This window comes from Equus caballus, chromosome X (assembly GCF_041296265.1).
Source record: "Equus caballus isolate H_3958 breed thoroughbred chromosome X, TB-T2T, whole genome shotgun sequence".
NCBI classification, from domain to species: Eukaryota; Metazoa; Chordata; class Mammalia; order Perissodactyla; family Equidae; genus Equus; species Equus caballus.
In genome coordinates, this window is record NC_091715.1 from 66806525 (window position 1) to 66825280 (window position 18756).

At 40.6% G+C, this 18756-nt stretch overlaps 1 protein-coding gene across 1 annotated transcript in view; it reads left to right on the forward strand.

Moving 5' to 3' along the window:
* Positions 1-18756, forward strand: part of IGBP1 (immunoglobulin binding protein 1) — a 105710-nt gene that overhangs the window by 55186 nt on the left and 31768 nt on the right. The window lies entirely within an intron of this gene.

An 18756-nucleotide genomic window follows, 5' to 3' on the forward strand; every position in this document is an offset into this window, starting at 1 on the left:
ACTATGCCATCGTTTTCACAACGTCTGTCTCTTAATGCTAATACCAGCTGGGTGAGATTGTCATCATTTCCATTTTACAGTAGCTAAAACTCATAGAGGTTAAATGACTTGTCCGAAGCCACATGGCTTTGGATAGAACTAGCATTCAAACCCAGGTCTTACTAATTCCAATCCAGAGCTCTTTCTAACACACCAACCACCACGCTTCCCATTCCTCATTTCCCAGAGACCTATTAACCAGCTTCATTTTCCTAAATGTGGTCCCATGGCCCCCCACTTAAATTAGTTCCTAAGTGTGGACAAAAATGACTTGGATTCTACTCAGAGTGGTCCCAGATTAGGCCTCAGGGAAAATAATTTATTAATTTTGAAAAACTGTTCATATCAATTGAATGGATTGAAAGTCCAGAAACAAATCCATACGTATCCGGTCAATTGATTTTTGCCAAGGGCGCCAAGACAATTCAGTGGGGGAAAGAATAGTCTTTTCAGTAAATGATGCAGGGACACTGGATATTCACATGGAAAAGGGCAAAATTGGAACCCCACCTCATACCATACACAAACATTAACTCAAAAATGGATCAAAGACCTAAAGTGAGAACTAAAACTATAAAACTCTTAGCAGAAAACTAGAGAAAAGTTTGCCAGCCTTGGATTTGGCAATGGTTTCTTAGATATGACACCAAAAGCACAAAAAACAAACAAACAAAAATGGATAATTCGGACTTCATTAAACACTTTTGTGCTTCAAAGAACACTATCAAGAAAGTGAAAAATCAATCCACAGTATAGGAGAAATTTGCAAATCATGTATGCGATAAGAGTCTAGTATCCAGAATATATAAAGAAGACTTACACCTCCACAACAAAAAGACAATCCAACTAAATATGGGCAAAGGATTTGAATAGACATTCCTCCAAAGAAGATCTACAAATGAAAAAGTGCTCAAAATCATTAGTCATTAGGGAAATGCAAATCAAAACCACAATGAGATACCATTTCACACCCACTAGGATGACTATAACAAAAAAAAAAAAAAACAGACAATAACAAGTATTGGTGAGGATATGGAGAAACTGGAACCCCCAGGTATTGCTGATAGGAATGTAAAATGGTGCAGCCCCTTCAGAAAACAGCTTGGCAGTTCCTCAAAAAGTTAAACATATAACCCAGCAATTCTACTCCTACATATATATCCAAAGAATTGAAAACACATGGTCACACAAAAATTCGTACATGGATGATTATAGCACAACTATTTATACAGTCATGCACCACATAATGACGTTTCTGTCAACAATGGACTGCACATATGATGGTGGTCCCATAAGATTAGTACCATATAGCCCAGGTGTGTAGTAGGCTATACCGTCTAGGTTTGTACACTCTCTGATGTTCGCACAACAAAATCATCTAATGACACATTTCTCAGAATGTAGCCCCATCATTAAGTGATGCATGACTGTAATAGCAAAAAAGTGGAAACAACCTAAAGGTCCAGCGATTGATGGATGGATAAACAAAATGTGGTATATTAATGTGGTATATGTAATGGAATATTATTCAGCCATAAAAAGGAATGAAGTACTGACACATGCTACAACATGGATGAACCTTGCAAATGTTATGCTATGTGAAAGAAGCCAGAAACACAGGCTATGTATTGTATGATTCCATTTCTATGAAATGTCCAAAATAGGGAAATATAGAGATTCAGAGACAGAGAGAGATAGAAAGTAGATTAGTGGTTGTCAGGGACTGGAGGAAGAGGGAAAAGAGGAATGAGTGTTAATGGGTATGGGGTTTCTTTTTGGGGTGATAAAGATGTGGAATTAGATAGCGGTGATGGTTGCACAACCTTGTGAATATAATGAAACCCACTAAATTGTCCACTTTAAAATGGTGAACTTTATGGTATATGAATTATATCTCAATGAAAACGTAATGTTTGAGAAAAATTTTAGTGTAAGGAAAAAAGTATGAACTATATCAAAGCAAAAAAAAAAATCACAATAAATGCTTTTGCAAATATTTTTAAAATATTTTGAAATGATTGTAGATTCACAGGAAGTTGCAAAAGTAGCGTCTGTTGGACACTTTAGCTAGCTTCCTACAATGGTAACATCTTACATAAGTGTAGTATAATACCAAAACAGGAAATCGACACTGGTACAATACTGTTAAGTAGACTATAGACCTTAACTCAGTTTTTGCCATTTTTATACGCATTTTATACTCATTTGTGTGTGAGTGTGTATGTGTACGTACATGTATGTCTATGCAATTTGATCCCATATATAGATTTGTGTAACTCCTATGACAATCATGATATAGAACTGTTTCATCAACACAGAAAAACTCCCTTGTACTACACCTGTATAATCACACACCTTCACCTTCAGCCCTGTCCCCTGGCAATCACTGATCTATTCTTCATCTCTATAGCTTTGTCATTTCAGGGATATTATATAAATGGAATCATACAGCATGTACTCATGCTTTTTTCACTAAGCATAATGCCCTTAAGATCCATCCAAGGTGTCATATAACAATAGTTCATTCCTTTTTATTGCTGAGTAGTATTCCATGGTCTGGATGCACCAGAGTTCGTTTAAGCATTCACCCACTGAAGGACATCAGGATTGTCTTCAGTTTTTTGCTATTGCAAGCAAAAGTGCTATAAACATCCATGTACAAGTTTTTGCATGAACATAAGTTTTGAGTTCTCTGGGATAAATGCTTAAGAGAGCAATTGCTGGGCTATATGGTAATTGAATGTTCAGTTTTATAAGAAGCTGTCACACTATTTTCTAGAGTGGCTGTACCACTTTACATTCCCATCAGCAGTATACGAGGGATTAAATTTCTCCGCCTCTTAGCCAGTATTTGGTATTGTCACTGTTTTTTATTTTAGCCGTTCTGATACATGTGTGGTGATATCTCATTACAGTTTTAATTTGCATTTTTGTTTTGGGTCAGTCTCAGCCTATCAATAGCGATGCTATGGCTAGAAATGCCTGAGGGCACTCACCTGGGCCCATACTACTTGGGCAAGCTCCCACAGACATTTCTCCCATTGGAGGCAGGGCTGTGGCTGGACTGGCTCTTGTGGTTCTTGTTATGATAGCAAGATGCACCTCAGCAACAACCATCAGGGAAATTTGAAAACACAAGGTTTATTACTCACAAGTCTTGGAAGGTACATGGCATGCCAGAGCCACACAGCAAGGTCATGGGTAGAGAGAAAGAGAGCTTGCAGACCTGGGGTTCTGACTTTATTGAGGTTGAGGGTGGGGTGCCTAGGGTTTCATGAGTTCACCCTTTGTTGGTGAACTTAAAACATAAGAGTGAGAATTAAAGCACAGGAAAGGAAAAGCAGGGTCACTCAAGCAGTCATTATCTAGGCCACCCAGGGCTTTCTAAAAGCGGAACTTCATGGGTAGGGCAGTCTGGCTCTTAATCTCATTGTGTAGCTGGCAATGTGTTTATTCAAGATGGATGTCTTTAAAATGTATGCCTCAGCAATCAAAAGCTTAATGCCAGGCACTTGCATTACAATCAAAAAAGCTAATTGTCAGGCACTAACCTACAGTTTTCCTAATGGCTAATCATGTTGAACATCTCTTCATGTGCTTATTTGCCATCTATATATCCTCTTCGCGAAATGCCTTTTCATGTCTTTTGCCCATTTTCTAATTGGATTGATTAGATTTTTACTGTTGAGAGTTCTTTATATATTCTAGATACTAGTCCTTTCTTAAATATATGGCTTGCAGATGCTTTCTCCCAGTATGTAGCTTGTCTTTTCATCCTCCCACATGGTCTTTTGCAGAGAAAATATTTTTAATTTTGGTGAAATCCAATCTACCAAAACTTTCTTTTATGAATTGTGTCAGTTTTCTATTGCAGCTGCAACAAATTGCCACAAACATAGTGGCTTAAAACAACTAATTTATTATCTTACAATTCTGGAGGTCAGAAGCCTGAAAAAGGATCTCACTGGGCTGAAATCAAGGTGTTGGCAAGGTTGTGTTCCTTCTGGAGGCTCCAGGAGAGAATCCATTCCTTGCCTTTTCCTGCTTCTAGAGACTGTCCACATTCCTTGGTTCATGACCCTTTTCCAACAAAGGCATCACTACAGCCTCTGCTTCTGTCTCACACCTCCGACTCTCACCTTCCTGCTTCCCTCTTATAAAGCCTCTCGTGGTTACATTTGGCCCGCAGATATTATTTAAGATAATCTCCCCAACTCTTAACCTAGTCACACCTGCAAAGTCCCTTTGGCCACGTAAGGTACAAAAATCACACGTTTCAGGGAGTAGGGCATGGACATTTTAGGGGGACCATTGTTCAGCCTACTACATGGATCTTGTTTTTGGTGTCATGTCTAAAAACCATTCACCAAGCCCTGGGTCCCCAAGATTTTCTCCCATGTGTTTCTCTAAAATTTTTCTAGTTTTATGTTCTACATGTAAGTCCATGATCCATTTTAAATTAATTTTTGGATAAAGTATGAGGGATTAATAAACTTTTGATTAGGTACAAAGTGCCATCCAGAGCAAATTAAGTCATTGCACCTACCTCAGAGAGGCCACCAAGATGGCTCATCTCTTTCAAGTGTTTTCATTGATAGTGCCTGGTCCAAAACAGAGACAGTACACGTGCCAAAAAAAGGAAACTATAGAACAATATCACTTCTAAACAAAGATGTAAACCTCTTAAATAAAGTAAGAATAAATTGGATTCAGAATTCCCTTAACAGAATGCTCCAAAACCAAGAAAGTTTATGCCAGGAATGCAAATATAGTTAAATATTAGGAAATCTATTCCTATGACATAACAACAGGTCAACAAAGAAAAACTCTATAATCATCTTAATACATGCAAAAAGCACAAAATAAAATTAAATGTCCGTTCTTGATTAAAAACTCTTTAAAATATAGCAGTAGAAGATACTTCCATAATATCGTAAATGGTATTTATCTCAAATCAATAGCCAACATCATACAATGATAAAACCCTATAGACATTTCCATTAAAATCAGGAATAAACTAAGAATGTCCTCTGTCAACACAGTTATTTACTACTATTTTCAATTCCTGGCCAAAGAAATAACAAGTGAAATGGAATTGAGAGGAATAAATACAGGAAAGAAGGCAACAGAATTATGTTTAGAGGTGACTCCTTTCTTATCACAGCTAAAATCCCCACAGTAATACCCAAACTCCTATTTACACTGATACAACATCAATTGATAATAAGCTGAGGTGTGGGTGAACAAGGAAAAGAATGAGAACAGGGTGGGTGGGGTACGCAGGGAACAAATTACGTAAGGTCTTGGAGGTCATGGTGAGTACTTTGGACGCTATTCTGAATTAGGTGAGAAACCACTGAAAACTTTGGAATGGGGAAGTGACAATATCTGATTCTGCTTACAACGCTCTTCACTTTTTTCTGGGCAGATTTCTTCAAATTTGAAAATTTTTTCACTCTCCCCAATATATGAGAAAAGGAATGCCAAATCAATTTTTAAAAAGCTATAACTTAAAATTGAAATATGATATTTTGATGTTTGACTCCATTAAAGCACAATGAGCCAAGCAACAATTTTGACAAAAACATTGTCTCTCTTAAGAACACATAAAAATAGGCAGAGTGAGATATCAAGGGAAAATATTGCACCCTGAACAAAGTACATTTCTGGTTTAACAGCCATAGGAAGAGAACTATTTGCTGTAACATCAAAATTGGGGGAGAGGGTATCTGCAGGTACCAGCACAGAAGCTTTGAAGAAGTTCCTGGCAAAGTTAACCGAAATCATTGAAGAGGAAAGCTACTATTCCAAACAGGTATCTAATACCAATGAAACAGGAATTTTTGCAATCTAATGTTGTCCGAAATCTACAATGTCAAGAAATACAAACCAAGGCCTGGCTATAAGGCAGCGGTGGTTGAATTGTTAAATTCTCAAAAGAACTCAGCCATCAAAGATTTTATTGAAATAGGAGAGCAAGGGGTCACTGTTAGAGCTGCCAAAGAAATTATCCTGCTCCAAATATTTGTCATGTGTCAATACACATCTCATCGACAACAAAAACATTCCAGAAAAATGACCGTATTTTAAAATGCACTTGGAAGGTCCTAAGAGTAATAAAGAATGCCTATGTTTACTTGAGGAATATTTTGCAGAAAAATATGACATCTTCATTCCAAACTTCAAGGATTTGTGTTTTTTTCCTTGTTTTTAATTGAGAGATAATTCACATACCATATAATCCACCCTTATAAAGTGTACAATTCAGTGGTTTTTCATATATTCACAATGGACATCTCAGACAGGCCAGCCCTTGAGGGAAATTAATCACCCAAAAGAAACATTTCTGGTGCAGCATTTCCATTTAGTGTTTCATTTTACATAGTTGATAAAGGTTTTCCAAAAGTATATATTTTCTTTTCTTTTCTTTTCATTATCAATTTTGGTATTTTTACAGTGTGAGGTGAATTTTCAGGAACAAATTGTTACTGAACCAGGCTTGTTTTGCCTGTTACACAGCATGCCAATCACCAAGATGACGAGTTTGCAGCAGAGAAACGGTTTATTCACAAGGCATCAAAGTGAGGAGACAGGAGAACAAATGTCAAATCTGCCTCCCTGAAAATAGGAATTAGGGATATTTGTGGGATAAAGGGGGCAGGGTGGTCTGAAGTGGGAATAGATGATTGGAGGTAAGGAAAAGTGAGGTAACTGATGATCTATGGAGGTGTGGTCAAGATTTATGGCTCTTCATATGATGCTTGTTCACAGAATGGTGGCATTAGCATCATCTGAGGGTGGAATTTTCAGCCCCCTGACGTCAAAAAGTCACCTATTGGTCATCTACAGAGGCCCAGTTGATGAGTCAGTGGTCTTAACCAGCTGGACAAGGAGTTCACTCCCAGTTCCTGAAAAACTTAACCACCCATTACCATGGTGACCCAAGCATCAGAGATGTTATTTATAGAGTGGGCTTTAGTAATGCATTATCTAACTACTTTTGCAAACAGACAACTAACTGAGTATAGTTCAAGCAAGTTGGCCCCCAGTTTCAAAATTAAAACATATTATATTGCACCAATAGTATATGAATTTACCTTATGAGAGCTTACTGCCTGAACTTGGTCCAGGGACCAATAGGCTACAAGTTATTTGCAAACAATATGATTGTTTACTTTAAAAGCTCAAGAGAATAAACTGAGAAGTTATTAGAATTGATAAGTGAGTTCAGTCAAGTGGCTAAATGCAAGATAGTATAGGCAAAAATCCACTTTTCCTGTATACTAGTAATAACCAATTAAAAAATATAATAGGGGAAAAATCTACAAAAATTTATGAAGATATATAAAGAAATGGGTAAATCAATGGAGAGATATACCATGTTTCTGGATGAGAAAACCCAATATTGTGAAGATATTAATTATTCCCAACTTAAATTGAATGTTTAATGCACTTCCCTAGAAAATCCTAATGGGATTTTAGATAGAAATTTACTCTAAAATTCATCCGAAAGAATAAACAGTCAAAAGCAACCAGGCAATTTTTTAAAACTAAGAGTGATGAGGAAGAACTAGCACAGCTAGAGGGTAAAACACATTATAAATATTCAAACACTAGAATAGCACTCATACGAAAACATATACATAGGTCAATGGAACAGAACAGAGAACCCAGAAACAGATATCGATAGACAGAAAGAGAGAGAGATTGATTGATTGATTTACTATCTCTATATTTATATAGATCTATCTATATATACTGAACACAGGATAAAGGAAGCCTCACAAATAAATGAGAAGAGGTGGGTTGTTCAATAAATAGTATTATAGCAGAAATAAGCATTTGAGGGGGAGAGCTATAATGTCACCTCATACTGTACACCTAAATATATTCTAATTAGATTAAAGAGTTTCACTTAAAGCCTCAAACCATAAAGAAATAGTAGAAGAAAATATAGGGAACCTCAGAAAATGGGCTCAGGATTTAGAGCCTCTCTGCTTACAGTTCCCTTGTGGTCTTGTGGGGGACTGGTCTTGGCCACGCCAAGATATGTCTCTTTGACATGAGGATTATTTGAGGCTGATTGCTTTTGATAAACTGGGCCAGGGAAGGAGGCTCTGAGAGGTGGAACTTACTTACCCTTAGTAAGAGACATTTACATCGTAAAGGAACTCTCCATCTGTAGAAATATCTCCCTCTGTACCAGGAAGGAGGGGAGATGATCTTATCTCTAGAAACTCTTAATCAACGGAGAAGGCAAGGACTTAAATCTGCCTTTGTTTATTGTGCTTGTCTGGTAACCTCCTGTAACTGACTTCCCTCCCCCTCCCAACATTGGCATTTCTTTAAGGATGAAGCATCTTTCCTTAGGCTAGGAACTGATTGCTGTGCTCACCTGTGACCACCCAGCTCGAGACAATAGACTTGCCTCCTGCTACTCCCTCCCAGATAGCAGACCCACTACCTGCTGTGTCCATCAAGCACTGTGCTGACAGGGCAATCTTGTGACTATTGTGGGAGGGACATTTCAATCATATGTGAAACGTCCTGTTTGGGGGTATGTAACCACTCTGTGCACCCCACTTCTTTGGTGCCCTTTCCTCCTTCGGGAAGAAAGGCCCTGGGCCATGGTCCTCATAAAGCTTTGTTTAATTTTCTCTTGCTATTCTGTCTCATGTGAATTTAATTCGTTCTCCAGCCAGACGAACCCAGAAAAGGTAGAGGAAATGTCTTTCTGCCCTACAGTCTCTTCCCTCAGGAGAAAATGGAGGGGGCCTCCTCAGGGCCTACAAAGATCTTTCCTTGGCTCTGGTGCTTTCTAGGCCAAAGCAAGACCCCAACCCAAGGGCACAACCCTGTTGTCGGAGTGTGCAGCAAAATCAGTGGCCAAGGTCCCTCGAAATTTGTTGAGCTGAAGAACTGAATGGGGTCTCTGCACAGGCATCCCCCAAATAGGCTTCTCTCAAGTGCCACAGGCCCAAGCTCACATCCATCCTGTGGCTGCATAACAAGAGAGTATCAAGAGGGAAAATGAAAAGAGGTTGGAGGGAAAAATAGATGAGGGAGAGGATTCCTTGTTGCAGGGAAGGAAGAGACCTTCAGATTCACTGCTGCTCCCAGGTCCAACACTGTCACAGGGAATCCACCCTTTTGGGGCCTCCACAAGGGAAACCATCACAGTCTCAAAGCATAATGTCTGAGGAAAAACTAAGTTTTTAGAACCTAATCTCTGGCCCTCAGGACCTGGTGGAGCTTTTCCTCAATAACCCGTTTTCCTCTTTTCCCCAGTAACTGGAAGAAAACTGAGCTTAAGGATGGCCTAGGACAGGGAACTGGTGAGTCAGAAAACAGAACAGAGTGGCCACACTGATAGCCTGAGGGGGACTCCACCCACTTGACAAACCCAACTGCCTGGAGGTGAACCAGGCGTCCCAGCCCAAGAGCATCTGTGCAAACAAATCCTCCCTGAAGACAAGCAGAATCTAAGAGATGCCTTACTTCTTATCCCCACGATCTCTCACACCATATGACGTATACAGGTCATTATAGGACACACTGTTCCTAGAGGATTAGCAGTTCAGAAGATGTATCAGCCTGAATTGCTATCTGCCCCATGTCACTCAGTGCTTTCAAACTATCACAACACCATTCTTTCACTATTTTCACAAATGCTTCTGGAGTCCTACTATAAGACAGGCAATGTTGAAGATACTGGGATTGTAGCACTGAATAAAATAAAGACCTTGCCCTCAAAGAGCTTACATTCTAGTTGAGGGAGGCAGATAAGCAAGCAAGCAAGCAAGCAAGCAACACCATCAGAGAGTGACAAGTGCCATGAAGAAAAATAAAGCCAATAAGGGATCAATGTATGATGAGGAATCCTATTTCAGCTGGGGTAGTGAACGAGGCCTTCCCCAGAAATATGTTATTTGAACAGAAATCTGAATGAAGTGAGGCAGCCAGTCATGTTAACATTGGGGGAAGAAGAGAAGTAGCAGAGGAACCAGCAAGGACAAAAAGCCTGAGGGGGAATGTACTTGGCTTGTTCAGGAAACAGCAGGATTGCCTGGAAACTGGTTGGAGTGGAATGAACAGGGGGAGAGGGAGAGTGGAAGAGGAAGTGAGAGGTGGACAGGGGCTCGATCAAATAGGGCCTCACAAGCCAATGTGATGGCTTTGGATTTTCAACTAAGCGAGATGAGGAGCTGTTGAAGGTTTAAATTCTTTTTATTATGAAAAATTTTAAACATATACATAACTAGAGAGAAGAGTATAATGAACCTCCATAAAGTTATCACCCAGATTCAAGAATTATCAAGATACTACTGCTTGCTCATCTATTCTAATTTTTCCTTTTTTCTTTTTTAAAGATTGGTACCTGAGCTAACAACTGTTGCCAATCTTTTTCTTTTTCCCTTCTTCTCCCCAAAGCCCCCAGTACATAGTTGTGTATTCTAGTTGTGAGTGCCTCTGGTTATGGCAGGTGGGACGCCACCTCAGCATGGCCCGACAAGCGGTGCCGTGTCGGCGCCCAGGATCCAAACCTGTGAAACCCCAGGCCGCCGAAGTGGAGCGCACGAACTTGGCCACGGGGCCAACCCTCTAACTTTTCCTTTTTCTTAGCTGAAGTGTTTTAAAGCAAATTTCACCCTTATGTATGTCACATCTAAAAAATATGACCATTTTCTTACATAACAGTAAAACCATTATCACACTTAAAAATTAGCTATAATTCTTTAGTATCATCTAATGCTCATTCCATAGTCAAATTTCCCTCATTGCCTTCAAAAAGGTTTTTTTTACAGTTGGTTTATGATGTTCCACAAATTATTTTACTCTAAGCCAGTCTCCCCCTCCCTTCCCTTTTTTTCCATACCACTGACTTCTTGAAGGAACTAGATCCTATCCTGTGAAAAGTCCCATATTCTGGGTTTGTTTGTTGGCCTCCTCACAGTGTCTTTTAACTTGTTCCTTTATTCCTCTGATTTCCTATAAACTAGAAGCTAGCCAGAAGCTTGTTTAGATTCAAGTTCAACTTTGGAGGTCAGAATAGTTTAAAGGTAGGTATTTCCCACTGGAGTTATCCCCCTTTTAGTGCTTCTAAGATTGACTGGAAGCGTGGGTGGTGACAGCCTCATCTGTTTGCTGTAACATTCCACGTCAACCTTTCACCTCATGGTTTTAGCAGTCAATGCTGATTGTTGCATGGCACAATTATTTCCTCAGAGGTTGTACAATAATGTTTATCTATTTCTATCATTCCATCCACACCTTTTAGTTCACATAATGCAGTGTATTGATAAATCTCACTTCCAACTCCACCCCCTCTAACCTTTTCCTTCACTCTCCCTACAGGTAGGTATGTTCATTAATTTGGGATTTTTTTCCTAGAGTTCTTTTTGCAGTTAGAATCATTTGCATGTATACGTATATATATGTATCACCCCTTCTTGAAAAAAGATTGCATTACTGTATATGCTTTTCTGTATCTTGCTCTTGCCACTTAAATGTATCCTAGAAATCACCCCATATCTGTGTCTCCAGATCTCCCTCATCATTAGTTTTGAGCAGGGGAATGGCAAAATCTGACTTATAGTTTAAGCCTTCCTCTAGCTGCCTTGTAAAAAATAGAATTTAAAAGGGCAAATACCAAAGCAGGGAGATCATTAAGAGGCTGCTACAATAGTCTAGGGAGACACGGTGATGCGCCATCTTGGATCATGCAAATGAGGGCACTATCCCAGGGATGGAGGGGCCTGGCCCCTGGTGGCTTCACTCAGTAGACCTGCACAACAGCTCAGACACCTCATGGTGTCTGAAAGAGAGAGAAATAGATCTTCATCTTATTTAAGCTACATTTTATTTTGGATCTCTGTCACATGCACTGAACCCACATCCTAACTAATACAAATCATTCTAGTTCTAATATGCTCTGATTATTATGACTGGGAGTCAAGACAACTGGCTTCTTGTCTTGACCGTCTTGGTTACGTGACCTCGAGCAGAGAAGAGGTGAGAGGGTATTCCAGGTAGAGGGAACAGCACGGGCGAGGTTTCAGAGGCTGTGTAATTTGGCCAAATCTCATAAGCAATAGAGAGCTCCTGAAAGTGACAAGTACAAGAGGAATTTTCAAAAGGTGAAGTAGATAGTAGTATAGAAAAGAAGAGAAACCAGAGACCAGGAGACCAGAATAGGAACTCACGCCTAGGCCTTGCTTCTACCCATCAGGCAGTCATTGATAACCCAAGATAACTTATTTCCTCAAACACATACCATGGCTAACCCTACTATCACCTCTCTGACTCCACTTCCTACTATTTTCTCTACTTGTTACTAACTCCACTCCAGCCATGCTGACCTACTTGCTGTTTCTTGAATAAATTCCTTGAACAAATATGGCCCTGCCTTAGGGCTTTTGTACTTGCTCGTCCCTCTGTCTGGAATGGCTCTTCCCGTAGATAGCCACGTGCCTTCCCTAACCAATCTACCTAAAATGGCAGCCCACTCCCCATCCCTCTTACTCTGACTTATTTTACTTCACAGAATGTCTTACCACTTGGCATTATATTGTATATTTATTTGTTTGCTATTGTCTTCCTTCCCTAGAATATAAGCATCACGAAGACAGGGATTTTGACTAGATCACTGCTATAACCTCAGCATTTAGAACACTGTGTAAAGCATAGTTGCACATAATAAATATTTGTTGAATGAATGAATGAGATATAAAACAAATTTCACTTAAGTCCTACCAGTACTTTACTTCAAGGAGTCTTAGCTAGAGAACACACTGAGTCGACAGAGGGGGAGGGGAGGGCTAGGATGGAAGAGTCAACCCTGAGACTAAAAACATGAGGGAAGGAGCTTGAAGAGGAGCTAAGAGTCTTAGCCCAGCCCCATTTGCAGACTGAAAAGCACTCAGATCAATTTCTGTGGAGATTTTTAAGTTTTCTGTAACTAACTAAACCTGCTATTTTTGCATGTTTTTTTTTTCCCCAAAGTTACAAAAAATTTCTGAGAATAATACACTTTTAAACTTTTGGAAAAAGTATCTTCATAACCTTAGAATGGGGAAGAATTTATTAAACAACACACAAACAGTATAAAATTTAAAGGAAAAGATTGATAAATTCAACCACATTAAAACTGAGAACTTTAAAAAATCTGTAAAGAAAGTGAAAAGATAATCCACAAACCAGGAGCAAGATCATTTATTAAACAAATATTAGCGAGCATCTACTGTGGGCCGGGCACTGTGGATGGTCCTTAGGATAAATCAGGAAACAAATCAGGGCAAACTCCTTGCCCTTGAGGAGCCTCCTATTGAAATCTATGTGTTGATTACTATAGGCCAGGCACCATTCTAAGTATTTCATATATATTAACTGACATAATTGGCACAATAACTCTATGAGTTAGGTGCTCCACAGGTGAGAAAGACGAAGCTCAGAGAGGTTAAGGAAACTGACGCCTGGAGAGGTTATTGCCTGAGATCAGTTAGTAAAGGGTGGAGCTGGGATCTGAACCCGGGAAGTCTGGCTCTGGAGACCACGTCCTCTGGACCTTATTGCAAATTGGTATAGTGACACTCACAGCATCTAATTGACAAAGGATTAGTATGTGGACTGTATCAAGAGCTCCTGCAAATCAATAAGAGAAAAACAACCAATAGAAAATGAGTAAAAGACATAAGCAGAAATTTTTCAAAAGAGATATGGCCCTTAAACGTACGAACCGGTGCTCAACCTCTTTAGTAAATAGGGAAACACAAATTAAATACACAATAAGGTAGCGTTCAGCACTAAACTGATCGGCAAAAATTAAAAAGTCAGTTAAAGCCAAGTGTTAGGATATGGAGCAAGGTGAACTCACAATCTGGGGAAAGCATATGATACGATCACTTTGGAAACCAATCTGGCATGTCCTAGTAAAACTGAACATGCGCAGAACCTATGACTCAGCAGTTCCATTCCTGGCATATATCCTAGAGAAACTTTTACACATAGAGCACCGGGAGACATGTATAAGACTGTCCTGGGGGCCGGCCCCGAGGCCGAGGAGTTAAGTTCACACACTCCGCTTCAGAAGCCCAGGGTTTCACTGGTTCAGATCCTGGGCACAGACCTAGCACCACTCATCAAGCCACGCTGAGCTGGCATCCCACACAGCAGAGCCAGAAGGACCTACAACTAGAATATAGAACTATGTACTGGGGGGCTCTGGGCAGAAGAAGAAGAAGAAGAAAAAGAAGATTGGCAACAGATGTTAGCTCAGGTACCAATCTTAAAAAAAAAAAAAGACCATCCCAGAAGCATGGTTCATAATAGCAAAAACAAGCTGGAAACAACCCAAATGTCCATCAATAAGAACATAGATGAATAAATCATGGTACTTCCATCCATATTTATATAATGGAATACAAAAAGCAGAGCTACATATTTTAACAAAGATGAATCTCAAAATCTTAGTGTTGAGTGAAAACAATCAAGTCACAGAGGAATATCATATTATATATATGTGTATATATATATATATATACACACACAAGTAGGCAAAAATAGACAATGTCTTATTGTTTAGGGAGACACACATACATATGTGATAAAGCTACAAATAAAATCAAGGAAATAATAGACAAATGCAACGGTATAGTAGTTATTCATGGTGGGGGAGGAGCGAGGGGAATGAGATTAGGGAGAGGCACACAGAGGCCTTCAAAGCTACTGGAAGCATACTATTGCTTTAGCTGGGTTACTATTCTTTCGACTGTTTTATATGTATGATATATTTCACAATAACACAAAGAAAAATTTTAGCTGACCTGAAAAGGATTATATACTCTTTTCAGAAACAAGAAGGCTGGGGAGGAGCTGGAAGGCCATGCCTATTTCTGCTAGTGCACCCTTCGTTCCATGTCAGATCTTTCAATGTTGACTGGATTACTAGGACTTCCTCCTGGCACCTCACACTTGGTCTGTGCCCTCCGTACCAGTCCTTTCCCCATGGTCACAAATTAGTAGCCCTTGGGCCAAGTCTGTTTGCAGTTGTATTACGTTTAGACAGTACAGTTATTGCTGTTTTTAAAATTAGAAATGGTTCAGAAAAAGAAAACATACATACATATGTACATACATACATTCACATAGAGATAAAATAAATATGCAAAATATTGACAATTGTTGAATTGAAGAGGTGGACGATACACAGGTGTGCATTATACTATTCTTTCAACTTTCCTGCATGTTTGAATTGTTTTACAAGAAAAAGTTGGAAAAACTAACTTTAAAGGCCTTTTTAAAAGGAGCGTGCCCTCTCAAGGTCACCACAATCCCCACCATTCCCTAGTAAATAACTCTCAGCTTGTTCCCTCATTTCTGGGACCTCTGGTCCCGAGAGACATTTAAATTTGCGACCTGTGGCTCAGCTTGTAGGTCTTGGCCCCTCCTGGATTTCCCTGTTTCCTGCAGGTAAACAGGTCATGGTGTGGTGATATGACAGGTGTTTCTCTCATCATACACGAAGTTTCGTTTTTTGGAACAGGTTAAGGATAATACAAGCAAATGTAACTCCCCACTACCGTGCAGTGGAGAGGGCTGTTACCTGTGCCTGGACATGTGAGTTATGAAGAATCGCTTGAGGGTGCATAGGCACCAGAGAGTTTGCAGCCAATAAACTGCTCCTCTTCAGACTGATTGGTTCTAAGTCCCTCAGAGTCCAAAGACGTCAGGGAAACTGAAGCAGCTTCCCAGTTAGCGTTTGCCAGCCACATTGAGTGATATGACAGATTCTTTCTTTGCAAACTCTGGTTCTCACTCTTGTAGCTATCATACTGCACTAAACAAATCCTTGAACCTGCCACCCCCAGCTTGGCTATTTCTGCACACATCGTACAGCACGAATTCATCCAGTTGTTTAGCATGCAAAGCAGGCATAGAAGGAATAGGCCAAGAACCAGAGGCAGGCAGGGTCACTTGAGGGATAAGCTGGGGTTGGCCAGTGACCTTCCCTGACAGGCAAGACCAGCATGCCAAGCAGGTGTGGAAATGGCAAGAGTCTGATTATTCTAATCACCCGGATAGAGACATCAAGATCACCTGCCTTTCTGATTTCCACTCATCTTTGATCTAGGACTAGGCCTGGGTGGTTTCCACTGGCTGTGTCACTCTTTGGAATGGCCTTGCCTTTTGCTATATTCTTACTTGACCTCCACACCTTGCTGACTTTCCAGATCTGAGAACTTCAACTCGTTTCTGATCTCTAGATCTCCATATGACCATGGAATTGGCTTGGGGGAACATTGACACCTGTCCATTCTTCTCTGACCTGCTTTGGCTCTTTCCTGTCTACATCCTGTAGTGAGGGAGCTCACTTGAAGATTTGATGCTGCTCTGATGAATCCTTACCAGGACAGGGACTGAAGATAAGGGACAGAACTCTATCACCAAAGCTGTAGCATTAAGAAGATACCTTCTGGTCTCTGAGAAGAAAGTGAAGGCCAAGACCAGACAATTAGCTGCTAAATTGTGACCCAGGGGCAAGACAGTATTTCCCATGTGTAGTGCTTAAGAAGGAAACACCCACTGGAAAAATATGGATCAATAAAGATAGAGAAGAGGGACGTCTATAAGACAATGATGAGAGCGTGTCATCAACCAAAGATTATGATTAATACAATTCTGTGAGGCCACATTAAAAAAAGAGAGAGAGAAAAGAAAGGATCAGTGTACTTACTAACAACCAGTTCCCACATCCCCAGGTTTCTTCCTTTCTTTTGGCCATCGCTCCATTTGTTTTGGGGGTTTTTTTTGTTTTTTGTTTTTTGGTTTTTTTTTTGAGGAAGATCAGCCCTGAGCTAGCTACTGCCAGTCCTCCTCTTTTTGCTGAGGAAGACTGGCCCTGAGCTAACATCCATGCCCATCCTCCTCCACTTTATACGTGGGACGCCTACCACTGCATGGCTTTTTGCCAAACGGTGCCATGTCCGCACCTGGGATCCGAACCAGCGAACCCCAGGCCACCGAGAAGCAGAACGTGCACACTTAACCGCTGCGCCACCAGGCCAGCCCCTCCATTTGTTTTTTAAAGGTTTTATTTTTCCTTTTTCTCTCCAAAGCCCCCCGGTACATAGTTGTGTATTTTTAGTTGTGGGTCCTTCTAGTTGTGGCACGTGGGATGCCGCCTCAGCATGGCCTGATGAGCGGTGCCGTGTTGGCGCCCAGGATCCGAACCAGCGAAACCCTGGGCCACCGAAGCGGAACGCGTGAACTTAACCACTCAGCCACAGGGCCGGCCCTCACTCCATTTGCTTTGATACAATTCATGGTGGCCAGGACCACCTACATACCAAGAAAGCCCCTGGCCTAGGAAATTGCAATCTCTGCCTCTCTTAGTTCAGGTGAGACTAGATTAATTTTCTTCTCAAAAAGAAAAGAAAACAGTATGAAAGCATAGAAACCAACATGTTGATAAAACAGATTTCTTACCCTAGTTTTTCCTGGGTACAGGCTGATGTCAGTGATCCACAGCTTACAAGTTCCATTTTTCCACACATCACCTCAGTCCTGGACTTGGCTTGCATTTAAATGTTCCCTGAGCTTGAGCTGAGGTGAGTCTACGCAGCAGCCCTGCCAGGTCTAGTAGAATTTGGGGGGCCTTCATGAAACCTGTTTTCCGAGCTGTTTCGAGAAGAGGGTCAAGCCCTTTCTTCAGACCCAGTCTTGTCCTTGGAGAAAGAGGTTGATTCTGCTGACCAGGCTACCTGGTCCCTGGACCCTACCCAGGTTAACGGAGGCTTGAGAAAGTGTCCCAGTAAATCCTAAACACTGCCAGGAGAGAGGAAACTGAGCAGTGTCACTGAAAGGGCTGCAGGTAAGTGAGGGTTTCTGATCAGTGACCATTCCTCTACGATTAAAAGACCTAGAAGTCTGACCAGCTAGTGAAAGAGGCATGTCTAGAAATTAGTGCCTCCTCCATAACAGGAGATTGGTTAAATGAATCATGGCCTATGCACACAATGAAATGCTATGTATGATGTTACAGAAGAACATTGACATGAAAAATGTCCATGATATACCATTAGGTGAAAAAGCGGGTTACAAAACAGCACATAGAATATAATTCCATTTTGGTTAATGGTTATACGTAATAACTAATATTTATTGAGCTTTAAATATGAGCAAGGCATTGAGCGAAGTGCTTTACATTAATTACTTTATCCTCGTGACAACCCTATGATGTAGGTAGATATTATACTCATCTTTTTACGGATGTGGAAACTGAGGCACTAAGAGGTTAAATAATTTGCCACGGCCAGCTCAGGTGGTCTAGCAATTAAGATTCTGTGCTCTCACCATGGCAGCCCAGGTTCATTTCCCAGTCAGGGAACCACACCACCCATCTGTTGGTTGTCATACCGTGGTGGCTGCGTGTTGCCGTGATGCTGAAAGCTATGCCACCAGCATTTCAAATACCAGCAGGGTCATCCATAGTGAACAGGTTTCACTGGAGCTTCCAGACTAAGTCAGACTAGGAAGAAGCACCTGAGCACCCACTTCCAGAAAAAATGGCTATGAAAACCCTATGAATAGCAGTGGAGCATTGTCTGATATAGCACCTGAAGGTGAGAGCATGGCGCAAAAAGACCAGGCAGGGTTCCGCTCTGCTGTACAGAGGGTTGCTAGGAGTCAGAATCGACTCAACGGCACTAAACAAAATTT